This window comes from Ambystoma mexicanum (genome assembly GCF_040938575.1).
Source record: "Ambystoma mexicanum isolate Mex_15411 chromosome 12 unlocalized genomic scaffold, UKY_AmexF1_1 Mex_chr12_unloc.2, whole genome shotgun sequence".
Lineage (NCBI taxonomy): Eukaryota > Metazoa > Chordata > Amphibia > Caudata > Ambystomatidae > Ambystoma > Ambystoma mexicanum.
The window spans coordinates 3,939,958-3,958,126 of NW_027182323.1; the positions used below are offsets into that span (position 1 = coordinate 3,939,958).

The window sequence follows — 18,169 nt, forward strand, 5'->3', positions numbered from 1 at the left end:
TCTATCACACCGACTTGGAAAATGTGTTGAGTCGTTTTGAAACGATATTCCGAGGGATAGGGAAACTAAAGGCTGACCCAATACGCCTCCACATCGATGGGTCTGTGAGACCAACGGCTCTAAAGCACCGCCGCGTCCCTTTCCATCTGAGGACACAGGTGGAGCGCGAGCTGCAATCCCTGATAGACAAGGACATAATTGAGAAGGTAGAGGGCCCCACTCCGTGGGTCTCCCCGATCGTGGTAGCCCCAAAGCCCAAACAACCGGGTGCGGTACGCATCTGCGTGGACATGAGGCTTCCTAACCTAGCGATCAAAAGAGAGCACCTCATAACACCCACCTTGGATGACATCATTGGGGAGCTTAAAGGGGCGAAAGTCTTCTCAAAACTGGATTTAAAGTCTGGGTACCATCATTTAGAGCTCCACCCCGAGTCAGGATACATCACGACGTTTACGACGCATGAGGGGTTATACCAATATAAAAGACTCCGTTTTGGTATCTCTTCCGCGGCAGAGGTCTTCCAAAACACCATCAGGGGAGCCCTGTCCGGACTCAAGGGAGTGATAAACATGTCGGACGACATTCTTGTCTTTGCCCGTTCCGAAGCTGAACACCTAAAGCGCCTGGAAAACACACTTGTCAGATTGCGCGACCTAGGGCTGACACTGCACAAAGAGAAGAGTGAGTTTTTGAGGGACAGGCTGGAGTTTTTCAGGTTCGTCTTCCACGCGGGGGGAATATCACCTGATCCCGAGAAAGTGGAGGATATCCAGGAAGCGACCCCGCCAACAACACCTTCCGAAATCAGAAGCTTCCTGGGTATGGTGACGTATTGTGGTCGCTTCATCCGCGATCTAGCCTCCCTGTCGGAGCCCCTGAGAGCGCTAACCAGAAACGACATCGCCTGGAACTGGGGGGAGAAAGAACAGAGGGCTTTCGACAACATCAAAAGTGCCCTATTGGAACAAGAAACGATGGCATACTTTAATCCGGATTGGGAGTCCGAAATTGTCGTCGATGCCAGCCCCGTAGGACTGGGGGCTGTCCTCATGCAGGCCGACAATCAAGGAACCAGGAGGCCCATCGCATATGCCAGCAAAGCGCTTACAGAGACAGAGAGACGGTACTCTCAGATCGAGCGGGAAGCTCTAGCCATCTTATGGTGGTGCAAGCACTTCCGGATATATATCTTGGGAAAACCGGTCGTGGTGGTAACTGACCACAAGCCTCTCATCCCGATCCTGTCCGGAACATCATCCAAACCACCGCCTAGAATAGAGAGATGGATGTTGTCGTTAATGGAGTACGGGGTCAAACTGCTGTATCGACCAGGCCCTGACAACCCGGCAGACTACCTGTCCCCCCATCCAGGTGCGGGGAAGCCAAAAGACACAGTGGAAGTGGCAGAGGGTGTTGAAGCGATACATCTCGCGGTCGAATCAGCGCTGCCCTATCCCGCCAGGAGATCACCGAAGACTCCAAAGTGGACGAGACATTCGCAAGGATCCAGGTTGCTATGGCAAATGGAGAATGGCTAGAGGTCCTCCAGGACAACTCACGAAGGAACGCAGGGGCTCAGAAAGACCTGCAGTCCCTCTGAAAAGCGCGCCATGAGCTCTCGGTAGCCGAGGATGCCCTCCTGCTAAGGGGTCACCAGATTGTCATCCCGAGAACAGTGGTTGACAAGGTTCTGCAGCTCGCACACAATGGGCACCAAGGGATGGCCAAGATGAAAGCAAGACTGAGACTCAAGGTCTGGTTCCCCGACCTGGAAAGCAGAGTGGAGAGTTCATGAGAAGGTGCATCCCCTGCCCAGCAGCCCACCCGGTGGAGAGGGCCCCGCAGATCCAAACCATGGAGACAAGTGACCAGCCATGGGGGATGGTCCATGCCGACTTTGGATCCACCGGCCGTGGGCTCTACTTTCTAGTGGCGACAGACCAATGGTCTCGCTATCCGGAGGTTGAACTGGTGGAGACCACACCATCATGGCGCTGGAGAAAATGTTCGCCACGCATGGTTTTCCGGTGGAGCTATGCTCAGACAATAGGGTGCCATTTCGGGGGCAACGTTTTGCTCAGTACTGTGAGGAGAGGGGAATACGCCATAGGAAAGTCACACCGCTCTGGCCGAGGGCAAATGGGGAGGTAGAGCGCTTCATGCAAACGCTAAACAAAGTGTTCCGCATATCAGCAGATGGAGGCGCAGACCTCCGACGCAACTTAGTGAACTTCCTTTGCGAGTACCGCTCGACCCCCCATCAGTCAACCGGGGTCGCCCCTGCCGAAGCGCTCTTCAAGCATGTACCGAGAGGGCTCCTGCCCGAAATGGACGGCCGCCAGCCGGGGGAGATTGAAAAGGATCAAGTGCGAACGGAGAGGGCAGTGAGGAATGAAAAGGAAACGATCAGGAGGAAGCTCTCGGAGAGGCCGATTGCGATGGGGGACACCGTATTGGTGCGAAACAGAAGAGCAGAAGGAAAGTTATCGTTAACCTATGAAACCCAGCCTCTGGGGGTGACACATGTGAAGGGCTCGATGGTCACAGCGGCCAACGCACGTGGAACTGTCACCCGGAATTTCTCGTTTTTCAAGCGGGTGGGGTCTGCCGAAACTGATGAAGTCGACCCTCCGGCACCTGAGCTGAGCGATGAACCGCCCCTGAGACCTGATGGACTGGCCGAGACTCAAGGGACACAAGAGATGCCTCCGGCCGAGGCACGCAGGTACCCGAGCCAGGCGGGGCGCAAACCGCTGCAGAGGTTCCAAGACTTTATTATGGACCCTGCCTAGGCATCTAGGTCGTGTTGGAATATTTATGGTTGAAGAATATGTTGTTAAGTTATACTGTTGATCACCGTTCGTTGTTTGGGGAAAAAAGAGGGATGTTGCGTAGTAATACGCGGTTCAACGCATGCGCGGCCCATAACGAGGCTCGCGCATGCGCGTTTTTCAATAAAGACGGTCCCGGCCGGCAGTTCGCGCCGGAGACCAGAGCAGCAACACGTCTCCGGCGTGTCTCTTAGCGCGCGCGCTGCGTGTGTGCGTGTGCCTACAGGTGGGGCCTGCCATCGCCCCACACCATCACACCATCTTGTTTCCAAAGACACTGATCTCTTTTGTGCGTTTACGGTAGAATGCAAAAGCAGAGGAGAAAGGTACTAGCATGCACGCCCCCTTTTGCCCTCACCATTTGCAAATGACGAATATTTGGGGGACCTATCTATGCTAAATGTAACATGTCTCTGCTGTTAATTAATTGGGAACTCGAAAAAAAGCCCCACTCTAACTAGATGGTGCTCAAATACGTTTTATGACCCCCTCACCCCACGTAAAAATATGTTAAAACATTTTAATGTGGAGTGATTGTTAAGAAAAATAAGGTTTTCGGTGTAAATACCACGTTTTTTAAGATAAATACGAGTAATACGATGCATTATATTTTTTCATAATTACTTTCAATGTTTTCAATGTGAAACTCCAAAAAGCAATAAAAGCTTCACCCAATTGCCGTGACATTGCTTTTCACCGCAATGCCGTGACTCGGATTCGAACCGAGGTTGCTGCGGCCACAACGCAGAGTACTAACCACTATACGATCACGGCGAGCTACTCGGGCTGTGAGCGTTTCGTTGTTTGCAGCTTTGAAAACCGTCGCATATATTGTGATGTATGACGTTCCATGAGTTGTAATACTTAGCACAATAAGCCAATGGATTCCTAATCTTTTCATGTAAACTTCTGAAATAATACAACACACTCCAACGAAACATTAACAGCAACAACTTGCAAATTCATACCCTCATCAGAAGACAGTGGTGGGTGAAAACTGGAGTCCAGGTCATCATCGTGAATTCTACTAAATATACCTAAATGGAAAACATTCTCCTGGCTGCTGCAAGGCCCGAAAGCCGATCACATGGAAGACATGGTTGAAAGTTAAACTGTGGGGTTACTGTTATTAATGTGGCTGTACCCCTGATCTCACTGCAATCATTTTCACAGGCTTCTACGGCTTGGTTTAGTTTAGACTGAACTTGTTATAAAATGTTTTCCCAGTTGCAGTGCGAAAGAGAACTGGGGAGATGCTGGCTGCGCTGGTGATAGCACGATTTGTAGTCAAAATTATAAAGATAGAAAAGGGACATCAACGTGGGAGGCGTAAAATGACGGCACCTCCCCGACGAAGCTTCGACACACTTGCGCTACTTATTTTTGTTTAAACGGAAAACGAGCTTGTTTCCACCATAGCTCCCAACCTTTTTTGTCACCTAGGCGGGTGAAAACACCCGATTTTCTTTTTGGCGGGTGAGAGGCCTATTGAAGTGAATGGGCGTATGAGGGACTTGGCGGGTGATTCGTCTGCTTTGAAGGCGGGTGACACCCGCCAAAAGCGGGTGAGTTGAGAGCTATGTTCCTCTTTCTTCGGCGTTCGCGGCCACACTTGCTCCACCACTCCACGCATGCAAAAAAAAAAAAACATGTCCCTTTCCATGTGTCTTGGAAGTTATGTTCGTGCATAGCTCTCAACCATTTGTGTCACAAAGGCGGGTGAAAACGCCCGATTTTATTTTTGGCGGGTGAGAGGCCCATTGAAATGAATGGGCATGCAGGAGGCTTGGCGGGTGAGGCAGCTGTTTAGAAGGCGGGTGACACCCGCCAAAAGCGTGTGAGTTGAGAGCTATGTTCGTGTGTTCTATTTATTTAGAATCCACTACACATGGGCAATATGTGTTGTTGTGTAACACAGAGTCAATGCATCATACGGTCACTATGGGCTGAAGATCTGTCACAGCGTGTGGGGGCCCCATGTCAACTTGATGGTGGGGTGCAAACATTATAATGAATGCACATAAATACAGCCAGGGGCTAATAGCCGCGGATTCTCAGAAGACAGCCATCCAGCAGGGAGCTGAAACACCAAACGTCCATTGCAAAGCGATTAATTCTTCTTTGTCAGCAAGGGCCCCGGGCTATGGTAGAGAAACCAGAGTAAAAAGGCTCGGAAGAGGCCAGAGACAGGTGATAGATACGCTGAAGAGCTCCAACAAATGCATTGTTTAATGTGCGTGCTGCTAAAGTGCACATTGAAAGCCCCAAATGAAAGGCCTATATTGCAGTGCCATAAGACTGCTGGTAGCCAAGATGGGGGCAATTGCTGGGGCCTCGGCTGATGCCCAGGGCTTCTATCAACCGAAAAAGTTGAAAGGTCTGGCGCCTTCCCTGCAGTGCCCACACAGTCAACCCACTGGTAGTGTGATCTTTGAGGGTCTGTACCTCAGTGTGGGCCTGGATGAGGCACAGATCCTGAACACTACTGTTGATCTTGGCTGTGCCCCTCTGCTCCACCAGGGCCTCACTGTCCTGCCCTGTCATATGTCTTTGAAGTAATAAGGATATGTGAAAAAATATCAACATGATGTGACATAAGCCAAAAGGACGATGACTAAGGGGGAAGAACAAGGCACGAGGAATATGCATGATGTGTGGGGAGCGCGGAGGGCGAATGATTATATCCTAAAATATAAAATGTGTCACAAGGGAGGAGAAGGGTGTGAGGAGAAGGAGAGAGGAGTAAGGACAGACTAAAGCAGATGACTGACAAGTGAGGGCAGTTGAGGATCAATTAGTAGTGAGTAAGAGTAATGAGGATGTCCTAAAATGAACAATGCATAACCATTATTTGTTGGGCTGGACCATTCAATATATATATATTTTTTTAACATATAATTCTTATCGAAACCTCTATGGACACAGTGCAGGTATAACATATTATGAAAATTAGAAGCAAGGTAACATCCAAGTTTCCGTTTTACATAGTAATTCAACTGGTAGGCTTAATACCGCCACGTTATATAGAAGGGAGAAGAAGAAAAGAGAGAGAGAAAGAAGGGGAAGAGTGTAAGAAAAAAAGGGCATACAACACAATATATTGGCATAATTACAATGAAGGGTTCTACAGGCGATCAAAGCAGTCACTATTTCATGACCATGTAAGGTGCCTCACAACAATAGGCTGGAAAAACATCTGCTTTTTCTCAGCAAAATGTTCCAAGAAGGGTCCCTATATTCATGAACATTTCGACATCCGACCTGCCGTCAGTGCAGACATGTTCTCCATTCCCATCAGGTCCCACACTTTTACGCACCAGTAAGAGATTTATGGGCTCCTTGCCACCTTCCAAAAGTGTGCACGGGTGATTCGGCTGCCTTTAACAGCTGAGAGATCAGCTCTGCCTTGGGACCTGTCATAGGAAACGAGCCATCTGCAGGGAGGTCCCCCAGCATTAGGGTCAGCGGATCCATCGGGAGTTGGGTACCTGTGATCTCTTTAATTTCAAACCGGATCTCCAACCAACATGACTGTATAACGGGGCAATGCCACCACATGTGGACCAGGTCTCCCAATTGCCCACATCCATGCCAGGCTCTGTCGGAATACGTAGAATGGATGGCATGCAGGTGCTGCAGGGACAGGTACCAACGAAAGCACAATTTGAGCACCCACTCTTTAACAAGCATACAACGTGAACGTTTATGTGCTCTCGCCCAGATCTTTAACCAGGATTCTCCGGAAAATTCCAGGCCTCATTTATTTTCCCATTTCCACATATAGGGGAACTTTTCCTCAGGGTCAGCGTTTTCCAAAAGCCTATGACATCTAGCTACTTTATGTGAGCTTTGCCCTTCCAACACTTTGAGTTCGATGTCTGTTGGGGCACAGGACCCAGCCTGCCGAACTACATTATTAGTCGCCTAATGGCGCAATTGGCCCTATCGAAAGCTCTCCGATTCAAGAAGGTTGAACTTCTCCTTAAGCTTGACAAAGGTCAGGGGCTATGTCTCATTATGGAGAGCCTGTAGTCTCAAGAGTTCACCGGACTTCCAGCGCTGAAAGTTTTGGGCCTGCATTCCCGGTGTGAATCCTGGGTTTTGGGTGATTGGGGAAAGCGAGCCCAGCCCCGATTTAAACTCTCTCTGCACCCATGCTTTATCACAATTCTGAAGAGTCACTAATGTGGTAATCAGCATTGTACCATGCCGACGCCGCGTTTCTTTAGGGAGGAATGGAAGATGGTTCAACGGGAAAAGAGAAGCAGCTTATTCTATATCTTTCCATTTAGGAGTCTTCCCAGCCCCTGCCCAACCCAACATAGAGGCGACCTGAGAGGCCCGAAAATACCTTGGAATTGATGGAACACCCAGCCCACCCAGCATTTTCCTTCTTGTAAGGCGCTTGCAAGAAATACGTGGTCTGTTGCACTGCCAGATGACCTGCCCAACTGCTTTTTGCAGGTCAAGTAATTCACGTTCTGGGATAAGCGCAAGCAGTGCTTGAAACATATACAGCAGCTTTGGAAGGAGAGTCATGTTGACAGCACAAATGCGGCCTAACCACGAGATCACCTGTGATAGCTCAGCGGCAACGTGCTCGCCTTGGACATGGAGCCACACAGGTTCTATCCCTGGGTCCACGATAACCTATGATAACCTATCATATCATATCATATCATATCATATCATATCATATCACCTGTGAGTCCCACCTTTGAGGAAGCTCCTTGGCTTCTCTCCACAACCCCAGGACATTAGCCTTCAGTAGACCTGAGTGGGTGGGGGTTAGATGCACTCCCAGATAGGAGAAGTTTCTGTCCGTCCATCAAAAAGGAAATGCTTACCTTAGGGTTGCCAATGCCACTGGCATTTCTGTCAAACCTATACCAACTGATTTCTCATAGCTTATCTCAAACCCTGAGACTTTAGTAAATTGGGGTAAGAAGCCCATAAGAACCGGCAGAGAAGTGAGCGAGTCATTCAAACAGCACAACACATCATCTGCGCATAATGCTAACTTGTGACATTTTCCCCCCATACACAAAGCTATGAGTGTCAGGATGGAGGCGAATGCTTTGGGCTAGCAGCTCTATAGCTAGGGCAAACACCAGGGGTTATAGGGTACATTGTTGTCTAGTCACTTTACCTTGGGATACCAGGGAGGACAGCGAGAGTTGACTCTAATGCGAGGGGCTGGAAATTTGGAAACACCAGTTTGGTGAGGCGCAGGCCGAAGCCAAAGGCCGGGAGTAACAATTTCAGATAGTCCCAAGACATACTATCAAACACTAGGTGAGCGTCAAGGGATAATAAAAGTTTCCCCGGGCTTTGAGGGGCCAGCGCTATTAGGTCCACTACTCTGCGAATATTGTTCTTTTTTTGTATGAAGCCTGTCTGATCATAACTAATCCACACACAAGAGGAGATGTTCCTACCAGTGGTTAATTTAAAATCTATTTTTTAATTTCTTTATGAGTATTCAATTCGTTACATGTTAGCATCTTATTCAAGGAATTTGAGATTGTTAGGTGACACGTTATTTGTCTTGATTCAATCAAGCATTATAATTAATTTGAGCATAAGTCTCAATGATCGTGCATCATTTCTACACAATATTGTAACGTGATTCAATAGTGGCTAACAACAGTATTACAAACGTGCTAGGGCAAAAGGGTAGTGCGAGTAATATAGTATATACATTATTTAAAAAAACAACACAATGAATGACACAAAATATCTAGAAAGTCACAAAATGTATTTCACAACTAGTCCAGGGTAATACAGACTATGTCAGAGGTCCCCATCATGAACCCGCTCAGGTAAGACTACAAGGCGCTTACTAGCCGATCTTCGCCATAGGCCAGGATCCAATCCCTCAACAAAGGCATCTGGTCAAGTTGTGTGTTAGAAGACAAATACAAATTCTCAAGATTAAAACCCAAATAAAACAAAAATAAGCATTGAAAAAGTTGTCTAAAAAGTTTCAATCATGACATAAAGTCGACAGTAACGGGTGTTATCTGCTGAGGGCTCCCGAAAGTGCGCCAAGCCCCTCCTCATCAACTTATAGCAATAAAGAAGCGTACTAGGTTGATGTCCTTCCAGTGGGCAATTCTTCAGTGAACACATCTCAAAAGCCCTCATATTTTGCGTCTGGACCCCTCTCTGCCAGCGAAAGTCTCTCGACGCCTCAAGATCAGTCCGGTGGCTTTGAGTCCAGTGTGGCTCCAGATGGAGGTGTTCGATCCATCGGTACATGCCGCACTTTGTGTTTCCTCCTCTTGTCTCTAGGAGTGGGCCCAAAATAGGCATTATCTGGCTCCTGAACCTCTGACAAACGGGCCACATCCACCTCTTCAATCAGCTCCTTTGCCTCATCTTCTGAGCCAATGATGTTATGGTGATTGTGAATGTTAAAGATCAATTTACAAAAGAACCCCCAGCGATAGCGAACCTTTTGTGACTGTAACCAATAGGTGACCTTCTGCAAGTGTCGGCGGTTAGGCAAAGTATACAGCGAAAGGTCCGGGAACCGAGCGAGGGAAGCACCTCGAAAGACTACCAGCTCCGGCCTTCGAGCCGTGACCATAATCGGCCTTTGTGGTGAAAGAAGTGGACACGGCAGAAGACGTCTGGCAGAAGATTGCGTCTCTGTTGTGCAGAGGAAAAGACCTTGTGGGTCCTGTCCAGGACTAGCTCTTTAGAATCTAGGAGCTCTAGCAGAGACTTAAAGAGGTCTCTCATGTATTCAGCCAGTTTGTGGTCTTGGACGTGGCGTGGGACCCCCCGAAGGCGCACATTGGTTCTTCCCGACATGTTTTCTAGGCCACCTTGTTTCGTCCAGATATGCTTGAGGTGCTCTTCCTTGCCTCCAACTCGCTTCACTAATTCCGTGTGGTCGTGAGTTTGCTCACATACCGTGTTTTCAAGATCATTCTCATGGGATTTAAGGCCCATTCGGTGATATTTCAGGTCCACAATTGACTTGAACTAGCTCGACACGCCACACCTAAACATGGTTTGACTTGCAACGCAGTTTAACTTGAAGCCTGGTTTGACTTTGACGAGCTGCCACACTTTGGAATAAGATACTTTGAGAGGTCTTGTCCCCATGGTCCACTTTTTTAGAGGGTAGTAAGCCACCCTTGATGCACATTTCTCTTTCCTAACATATCCTTTTCAAAATATGTTTGCCTTCTCTCCCCTAAACAAAATATCTAGACTGCAGTCTTGTCCTGCATTTCTTTTGCAGAGGTGGGTTTTTATAATATTTGTATTTGTATTTTATTTATAGGGCACTTTCGCCAAAGTGCTGTACACAAAAAACAGTACAAAAATATGTTTAAAAAATAACAAGCCAAAACAAGAACAATTAGGTCATAGTAGAAGGTAGGTCGTTTTGAAGGTGCGAGCGGGAAATAGCATAACAGGGAATAGATCTGATATGTAGGGCCAGAGCATTCTAGCGTTTGGGGGCGAGTAAACAGAATGCACCAACGCGAGATTGGCCACATGGGGGCTTAGGAACAGTCAACAGATATTGTGACTCAGAGTGAAGAGACAGAGAAGGAACAAATAAAGAGACCAAAGAGCAAAGATAAGGCTGGGCCAGACCGTGGAGACATTTAAAAGTGATGCAGAGGAAACAAAACTGTAGACAGAGTTCAAAGGATAGCCAGTGTAGAGAGTGAAGAGGAGAGATAGGAGACGGATGAGGAATAGAGCAAAGAGTCTGAATGGAGGAATTAAACAAGAATGCAAAGGAGCAAGACGAGAAGCATGAAGGCCAACGAGAAGACACGAACAATAGTCAGGACGAGGAAAGATTAGAGAAGTAATAAGAAGTTTACAGGCATGAAAACTAAGAAAAGGACGAGCTTTACGCATATTAAAGAGTTGAAAATGACAAGCGCGTGCAATATTAGAAATGTTTGAGGAAAAGGAAAGTGAAGAATCAACGATGACACCTAGATTACGGGCTGTCGGAGTAAAAGTAAGAGAGGCAGGAGGAAAGTTAGTGGAGGGGGGGAAATATGAGAGGCAATAGAAGAGAAAGAAAGAAGAGAATTTCAGTCTTGGAGGCATTTAAGTGAAGAAAGTGAGAGTGCATCCTCCAAGTTTGAATAGACAGAAGATAGTTAGAAATAGAGTATATAATGTCTGAGAAAGCAGAAAAAGAAATATAAAGTTGGCAATCGTCCACATAGATGTGCGAGGACAGTGTTTTTAATAATTATTTGTACAATTGATTTGTTTGGTAAAGTATTTATATTTTTATACAACTTTGCACATTCTTTTATTTATGAACTGTGCTACTTTGCTGTTTTGGTTGCTGCTGAATCACATGCACACCCCTTTTGAGAGTGTAGCACTCCCTCGGCCCACGTTACCACAAAAGGTGGAGGTATATTTCTTAGATGTTCCTGCTTTATCTTTATGGTTGGGATCACTGCTGGTTTGTAGAAGTGTGGGAGCGGAATAGGCGTTTTAGCCACTACCCATTCTTATACTCCTGCAGAACAGAAATCCTTTCGTGATAGCAGAACACGCTTTGCTATTTGCTAAATGACCATCAAACCTAGACCGGAAGCACACACCACTTCTGTTTTTGATATGTAGAGAAGCAGGTGTTCACCATACTCATGGAGCCCACCCCCTCACATCTGTCATATTGGAGGAGAAAACATTAAGAAAGCTCTGTGCATGACATCTAGTTTCACCCCAATATCGCACAGAAGAAATAAAAGATGTTATGCGCTCTGACAACCATACTGAATATACCTTCGAACTGAAGTGGTAGAAGGAAGTCTGCAGACACCAATGGAAATAGAAGAACTATAAGAAAAGTCTGACAGATGTAAAATGGCATCATGAAGAGAAGAGACGAGGGCACACTGAAACGATATATGAAACATCAATGAAAGAAGATGTGACTGAAGTCACAAAGTGAACATCCATGCGAATACGAAGAAATCATATATCCTGGGAAGATAAGTAAGAAGAGATGCAGTAGATGTATGTACGCAGAAAAGCAAGGTAGATGAGACATGTAGAAGCTTGCTAAACTTAGGAAATATAAAGCAAGTAAAACAGCCATGATGAAAAGATGGATGTCGCTTTTGTATAACAGTAAGCTAAAAGCCCCAAGGAGAGAGACCAAGGCTGCAGAGCTGACAGGCATTGAAATACAAATTCGTGCAAGAACAAAGAATATTTGTTTGGCTTAAGACCAAGGATGCCGCAGCAAGAGGCAACTGCAAGGTACAAAAGGAGTCGAAGAGGATAAGCCATGTATGTAGGACATATTTCTCTTAGATTAAGCAAAGGAGTAAACATTTGCGAGTGCCAAATATTGGACAATTAAAGATAGAAAGAATATGCAAGATGGAGCAACCAAGTCTCCGGAGGCCAAGGAGAGTAATAGCACCCAGCATAATTGAATCCAATAGCACTAAATAAAAGGATAAGATGGACAAAATCATGGTCTACTCATAGCTGGTGCAAGACCAGAAAGGCATATTCCTCTGCTGCTATTCTTCTATTATCTACTATTACACGTAGTTAGACTAATTGCAATTCTGAATATGTAGTATACATGATCACATGTCCGTGTAATAAACACTACATAGGGAAAACAAACCGGAAGGTAAAAACCAGGATGCTTGAACATAAAAGCTGTTTGAAAAATAAAGTCACTAACGCACCTCTAGTAAAACTTTTTGGGGAAGCACAACATGGTTATGAAAACTTCAGCTGGACCGTTTTACTAATGGTACAAGGGAGAGATCACAATACAAAAAATAGAATCCTACTTGAAAAAGAACAGAGATTAATTTTTTTAACTAAAAGTGACAAAATAGGACTCAACGAGTCTATAGAGTGGTTAAAAATCTGATCGCCCTAATGTATAATTTATAATCATCGGCACAACCTTCTTTTTGACTGTTAATAGCAGAGCCAGAGAACACAATTGAAGTAGAGGCCCTTTAATGACATAAACACTAAAAAAGGACTACTAGAGAGCTATATATAGACCTCTCAAAATGGCGGCCCAAACATAGATACTAACCAGAACAGGCGCAGGCACCCATGAAGGAGGATCTTACAGAAGGAGCTAAACTCAGCCCATAGAAGACACCAGCCCACAGGGATACCACTCCACCCTGTAGTGGCACCATTGGGAATGACTAGAGACCAAGAAACAGGTAAATCATGATACACACGGTAGCCTGTGCAAAGTATTGAAATACAGAGAAGTAAGATAGCACTTAGATTTAAACTCAGCATTTGACTTGCATTTTTTAACATCCTTTTAGCATTTTTTTAGCACTTTTCTAGCTTTAAGAATAGCTGGAGAACAGTTCTACTGAAGTCTTTTTTCGAACTGTTTTCAGCAATGGGAAACAGGAATCCATTTAGAACTAACGGATACAACCCGTGTGGTTTATTTCAGAAACCAATTGTAGAAGCCTCTACACAGAAGCTAAAACTGCATTAACACATCCGCAAAACATTGCGGCAAGGAAAAGAATAGAGAGAGTTTTCTGACTAAACTACTGGTAAGCTGACTAAAATGCGACCTTTTTAAGAACCCATGCATAAGGGATAAGCTATTATGATCTCGCCATTATGTTTAAAATACGTTTAAAATATATAGAAACCATAACCAATTACTAAAGAAAGGACACCACTCCTCTCCAAATTAAACGACCTCGCCGAGGAACTGCAATTACCAGAATGCTTTGTGTTTTCTAAGCTGAAGGCTGGAGTAGACTTTCTTGTAAATAAAATAATTTGTTGTTTGCAGATTCGGTAGGAATATCCTTCCTCCCAAGAAAATGATGCCCAACACATGTGGACATTTTTTCGCCTGCTAATCAAGAAAGCCCCCACACTAAGAAGACCAGGTAACCAAATGGACCCTGTAGTCTTTCTTGACACCTCTAAACGTGTCTAAAGAAACATAAATTGATTCTTTTTTAATGTTTCTTTATCAACAGTTATTATCATCTTAAAGAAGAGGCCAGAAGAGTTCATACTTAGCTGAAGCCCATTCTAAACCCCCCCTATTGACCACTCATGAAGAAAGTCCCAAGACCTACACAGAGGACTGAAACATGTCGAGAATTTTTTGTCAGTCTAATTAGTTAAACTGTCTGAGTGAATTGAAAATTCCAATGAAGGGACAATCTAATCCTAATTATTGAATAGAATTAGAATAGAAGAATTAGAGATTAGAAAGTCATTATCTCTAAGATCTTTTAGAATTGTATGTTCTTAATGTTTGTCTTTGTCAACACGATACACTTGTATCTTTTTAGAGGGTTTAATCATGTATTTTAGACTATTTTGCTATCTCCATTAAAATTTGTACTTTTTGAATTAACCAATGGCATTCAGATGAATGGATAACTGTTGATAAAGGACTAAGTCCTATCTTTTCGAGTCTTGTGATACTGGATTAGAACATTTGTCCAACTGTAAAAAATATATACATAAATAAATCCATAAATGTAAATGCTTAAATAAACAGCTGCATCACTGGTGATAAAGATGTCTATTTAAACATGTACATTTGTGGATTCTTTTTTTTTTTAATGGGACACCTTTTCTTGTCCAATTGCAGAGACTTAATTGTGGAGGAGAGATATCTTTGAATGGACTGACAGGCGTTCTGTTGGACTCTGTATATGAGGTATCTCCCACTCTGCCACGCTTCCATTTGGCCTTCTAAGCATGAGATGTAGCCTTTCAAACACATAATTTCAATGTCTTTTGTTCATCCCTCCCAGATCTTGGATAGATTTGTTTTCATTAGCATCTGTGAAATTACTATTTTCTTGAGCATACTGGTTATTACTCTGGTAAATGGCAGTATTACAATGTTTACAGAACTGAAGGCCTTACTTCAAATGTCCAAACTAAAGAAAAGTTGGGCACCACATATATATTTCAGCAAAAATATATATATACTCAAATCATTGCATATCATTCCTAAATATTAGTCGGAACACAATGGTAAAGCTAGGCACTAGAGTATTACAAAACCAAATGACAAAGTTGCCCTTGGAAAACCATGTGCTCTCGCTCTTCTCAATTAGAGCTGCATATGTTACCACATATTATCACAAGTCAATACCAAAGACATCTCGAGTCTTTTCTTGGGAGGCCCGGACGACACACCCCAGGCCTATAACAACTGGGGACGAGGGCGGGGACCCAGCTTGCCGTCCTGAGCAGGAGCTCTGGCACTCCTTGTCCCTCCTGGCACAGCACCAGGCGGCCCCTGCTTTCACCCACCCCAGCTGCATTGTTGGAGGCAGCGTGCATTATGATAACTCAATATCCAATCCTTAGTGTCAAAATTATATACTTTAAAAATGTAAACAGTTTTATTGTATGAGCAAGTCTATTTTGGCCAATGCATTTGCAAATTAATCTGTCTTCGGGGCTAGACCCTTCGTTCAGTAAACCAAAATTAAATATAAAAATGGAAGAACACAAAATATGATTGTTAAGTCATTATAAAACACCTTATGATCCAAAAAACAACTGAACATAATGATGCTCTGATACCTTTGTGTAACTCATCCCAAGAATCAACTTTGGAGAAAAAATAAGGAAAACCACATGAAAATTACCTATAAATACGAAACTAATCTCCTTGTGTGTCACCTGTGTTTCACATGCTCTGGCATGAAGCCAATATGTAACTGGCTCCCTGCAAGAGATAAAATTGAAAGGAAACCACTTACCATCTGTTGCGTAGTAATACGCAGTTCAACGCATGCGCCGCCCATAACGAGACTCGTGCATGCGCGTTTTCAATAAAGACAGTCCCGGCCGGCAGTTCGCGCCGGAGACCAGAGCAGCAACACGTCTCCGGCGTGTCTCTTAGCGCGCGCGCTGCGTGTGTGCGTGTGTGCCTACAGGTGGGGCCTGCCATCGCCCCACACCATCACACTGGCGATGAGGATGGTGCGGGAGCAGTCCTCCGCTCCGGTAGCATCCAGAGAGGAGAACGCTGCTCCGTGTCGGCACGGGCTCACACGTGTGGCCGGCGGCCATTTTGGATCGAGCACAGAACGCAGTGGTTGCGGCCCGTGAGGGTGCTCGTGCGCCACCTGCAATTCACACCGAGTACAGTGAATTTTTGGACCCTCCACAGCCTGTACAGCCGCAAGGTTGTGGCATTCTGTCAAGACAACAGGAAAAAGAAGAAAAGAGTGGCACCAGTGAAGATATTGCACCAAGGGTGTTCCGGGGCCCTGTCTTCGAAGCAGTTCAACGTACTCCTGTAAGTACCACGCAAGGAAATGGGAGAGGAAGATGAACAGGATGGTGCTCCTGCCCCCATCCCTCGCAGGGTGAACAGTACACTGGCCCCCATGCCCGAATTTGATACCACGGGCCCACCTTCCAAGTTGGGGCCTAAATGGCTCCAGTGGGTGAAGAGGTGAGAGATGTTCTTCACAGCCTCGGGGATCACGGAGGACGAAGAACGAATTGCAATCATGGTGTACTCGGCAGGGGCCGAGGTGCACAAGATATATGACTCTCTGAACATTCCGGTTGCGACGTATGCGGCAGTGAAGCTGGCGCTCCGAGATCATTTTCTGCCAATGGCGAATGTAGACTTTGATAGATTCGTCATGAGTGCGGAAAGACAGCGAGAGGAAGAGTCACTGGATCAATTCTGTGCACGACTCAGAGTTCTAGCAAGCTCCTGTAGATGGGGAAATGAAGAGGAGATGGTTCGGAACCAGTTGTTGCAGGGCTGCAGCTCTGGTAAATTGAGAAGGCAGGTATTGAGGGAACCTGGCTTGACCCTACAACAGATTCTGGACACAGGAAGGGCCTATGAGCTGGCTGACGCGAGGGGGGCGAAAATGGATGCAGCCACGCATGGGAGGAACGAAGGTGAGGCTTTTGCAATTGGCCGCAATAACCCAGGAAAGTCAAGGTGGACGTCAAGAGGAGGTGATAACCCGGGGGGGGGCCGAGCAACGCTCCCTCATGCCAATATTGCGGGTATGACCTGCCACATGCGGGCGACTGTCCAGCCAAATCGAGGACCTGTGGCCGGTGTAACACCCCAGGACATTATGCTAGGGTGTGCAGGGCATCAGCACCTGTCGCCGCGTCGCGAGGGCCCGAAAGGGTTGCCAGAGGCTGCGCTCGGAGAGTGAGGGGTGTATCATCCATTGAACAAGGCGTACAGGACCTGAACATCGCCGAGGAGGAGGAGGAGGAAGACGAAATCTTCTTCATCTCGAGCATATCCGAAGGCCCAGGCAGGAGAAGACAACCCAAGTGCACAGTGAACATTGGGGAGACACCGACACCGGTCTTGATAGCCACTGGGGCGAACGTCTGTGTGCTGGCGACGGAACACTACAACGCACTCCCTGGTCCACCAGGCCTAGCAGAGTCCACAGCACGGATATACGCTTTCGGAGGACACACACCGCTTCCCATCCAAGGAGTATTCGTTGCTCCAGTCACTCACGGACAAAATAGAATAAGGGGAAGATTCTTTGTCACAGATGTGAGCCCGCATTCCCTTCTGAGTTGTGCTGCGGCTGAGGCATTGGACCTGGTACACTTCTCATTTGCAGTCTATCACACCGACTTGGAAAATGTGTTGAGTCGTTTTGAAACGATATTCCGAGGGATAGGGAAACTAAAGGCTGACCCAATACGCCTCCACATCGATGGGTCTGTGAGACCAACGGCTCTAAAGCACCGCCGCGTCCCTTTCCATCTGAGGACACAGGTGGAGCGCGAGCTGCAATCCCTGATAGACAAGGACATAATTGAGAAGGTAGAGGGCCCCACTCCGTGGGTCTCCCCGATCGTGGTAGCCCCAAAGCCCAAACAACCGGGTGCGGTACGCATCTGCGTGGACATGAGGCTTCCTAACCTAGCGATCAAAAGAGAGCACCTCATAACACCCACCTTGGATGACATCATTGGGGAGCTTAAAGGGGCGAAAGTCTTCTCAAAACTGGATTTAAAGTCTGGGTACCATCATTTAGAGCTCCACCCCGAGTCAGGATACATCACGACGTTTACGACGCATGAGGGGTTATACCAATATAAAAGACTCCGTTTTGGTATCTCTTCCGCGGCAGAGGTCTTCCAAAACACCATCAGGGGAGCCCTGTCCGGACTCAAGGGAGTGATAAACATGTCGGACGACATTCTTGTCTTTGCCCGTTCCGAAGCTGAACACCTAAAGCGCCTGGAAAACACACTTGTCAGATTGCGCGACCTAGGGCTGACACTGCACAAAGAGAAGAGTGAGTTTTTGAGGGACAGGCTGGAGTTTT

At 46.3% G+C, this 18,169-nt stretch overlaps 1 non-coding gene across 1 annotated transcript; it reads right to left on the minus strand.

The window, feature by feature from the left end:
• Positions 1–3,536: 3,536 nt before the first annotated feature.
• Positions 3,537–3,608, minus strand: TRNAH-GUG (transfer RNA histidin (anticodon GUG)). The gene has a single exon. It is a non-coding gene; the product is annotated as a tRNA-His (tRNA).
• Between the last annotated feature and the right edge of the window lie 14,561 nt (positions 3,609–18,169).